Source organism: Lepidothrix coronata, unplaced genomic scaffold (genome assembly GCF_001604755.1).
Source record: "Lepidothrix coronata isolate B3197 unplaced genomic scaffold, Lepidothrix_coronata-1.0 Scaffold302, whole genome shotgun sequence".
NCBI classification, from domain to species: Eukaryota; Metazoa; Chordata; class Aves; order Passeriformes; family Pipridae; genus Lepidothrix; species Lepidothrix coronata.
This window is the reverse complement of record NW_016690482.1, coordinates 12,835-15,389: the sequence shown is the minus strand read 5'-3', so window position 1 is coordinate 15,389 and position 2,555 is coordinate 12,835.

Here is a 2,555-nt window from a genome sequence, read left to right as displayed (position 1 = left end):
ATGTGGATGTGCTCCCTTAGGGTGGAGATGTGGATGTGCTCCCTTAGGGTGGAGATGTGGATGTGCTCCCTTAGGATGGAAATGTGGATGTGCTCCCTTAGGGTGGAGATGTGGATGTACTCCCTTAGGATGGAGAAGTGGATATCCTCAGTTAGGCTGGTGATGTGGATGTGCCCACCTGGGGCTTTGCAGCCCTCCTTTCATCCCACTTTCCTGAGCCTCCAACACGAATCAGTCTGGATTTAGCTGTTCCAGAGAAATCTGCTGCCACTTAATTGCACCAGAGGCCTCCAACACCGTGGACATTACTGAGCCAGGAGTCAGATATTCAGGATTTAACGACAAACCCAGTCCAAGGACTGCCCATGGGCTCCAGGAGACCCTGCAGCACACGGAGTAAGCTCTTGGATAGGTCATCAATAAAGGCAGGAGAGAGGAGATGGCTCATCACCATCTGCCAGCTGAACCTGGAGCCCAGCCAGGAAAGCCAGCAGTTAATTAGGAATAAGAGCTGCTTCCTTTCCCAGACACATCTCTGTGTTTATATATAGGCTGTGTGTGCACTGCCCTGAGTGGAATAGCTCTTTCCTTTCTAATTAGATAAGCTGGCCCTAAATTGGTTGGATCATGTTAGTTCTGGAGGAGCTGCTCAGCCACATCAATCTGCCTTTCCTCTTCCTGAGCTCCAGGACTAACTCAGGAAAGCACAGCCCCACAGCAGGGGATCAGACAACACCCAGGAGTCTGCTCTTTTTAAATGGGAATGACAGGCCAAGAGGGGAAATCTGTCATCTGAGTTCCAGGATTCCTCCTTCTTGCTGGAACCATCAGCAGATGATCTTCTTGAAAGCTGGAGGGGGAATTTGGACAAAGACATGGAGTGACAGGGTGTGGGGAATGACTTTAAACTCAAAGAGAGTAGGTTTAGATTAAATATTAGGAAAAAACTCTTCCCTGTGAGGGCTGGAATGGAATTCCCAGAGAAGCTGTGGCTGCCCCATCCCTGGAAGGGGGTTCAAGGTCAAGTTGGACAGGGCTTGGAGCAACCTGGGCTAGTGGAAGGTGTCCCTGGGTTGGAACAAGATGTTCTTTCAGTTCCCCTCCAACCCAACCCATTCCATGATGGTTCCATCCCAATGGTCACGTGTCCCAAGGTTCGTGATCCTCCTCCCAGGTCCTCATTGCTGCTTTTTCTTTCTCCTCTGCAATAACTCCCTTTCTGCTCAGAGAACTTTCCAGAGCACCTCTCCCAGCAGCTTTCCAGGTGCATCCTTGTCAGGAAAGCCCCACACCTTTGTGTTTTTTTGGGTTTTTTTTTGGTAAATGACTCCCAGAAGAAACACAACACAGAGAAGAGATTATACAGGAAAGGAGGAAAGAGTATGGATGAAACTGGTTTATAGGGACAGTCTGTGAGGCCTCTTTGGCAGCTGTGAAGTCTAAAAAGTCTGGTTTTTTTCTCCTAGCAAGCCCCAGACAGATGTTTAACATTCACAGGAAGGAAGTCTCCATCCCCCTGCTTCCAGCAGCCCCCGGTGTGTGCACGCAGATAAGAGATGAGCTGAGGTTCAGAGCTCACTGCTGGAATGACTCATCCCTTTAATTACATCCCTTTAATTACAAATTAGCCTCCTTGACCTTTTCTTCTTGCGTTTTCCTGAGTGTCACAGCACAGTTTGATCTTGGAGCTGCCAAGGAGTAGAAATCAGGGAGGTCTCTCAGTGGAAGCACACTCACCTCCCTTAATCCCAACAGTTATTCCAAGAAAAAGCCCTTTTCTGCTTGAAAAGATCTTGGTGACTTCGAGAGGGCTGAAAAACACAGAAAAAGTCACCACTTAAACCTGCAGAAGGAACTAAAAAAAGTCTAAAAAAATGAAGATATTTAACATAAAACCTCAAAGATTTGGAAGACTGAAGACCTAAAATTGTCATTCCTGGATTGACTTGCTGTGTTTTCTCTCTTTTGAGGTCCTTGAAACTCTGTTGAAAGCAGTGATGTTATTCTGACATGGAGCTGAAATCATTTAAGGCTTATTCAGCAGGAATATTCCAGCAAAAATTCTTCTTGGCAAGAGCAGACGTGGAATCCAACCAGAAAAAGATGGGTAAACCATCCCAAAAAATGGCAGTTCCTTGGCAAAAAACGAACCTGGGAAGTTGAGGCTACCTGTGAAGATCAAAGTCTTCAGAAGGAGAAGTTTCTAAAAAGAAAAAACATTATTTGAAGCCATTTGCCTTTTATTCATCGGTGAATTCTTGAAATTTTCTCCCCTGCAAGAATGTTTGGATTAACACCAAACTCGCCCACTCTGTGCTGACATTTAACTCGTCCCGTTCTATGCATTACGCCACCACCACTCCCAGTTTTATCCAGGATATAATGGAAGGAACATATACACGGATTTAGAAAAATCCAGATCCTTATAGATTTATTTATAACAGCCCAGATCTTTATAATTAACTTCATTGTGGAGAAAGTCGAGGAAGGACAACAATGGCCCCCTTCGGTTATGTAAAAATGCCGTGAAAAGCTCTTTCTTCCTCGGGGGGGGG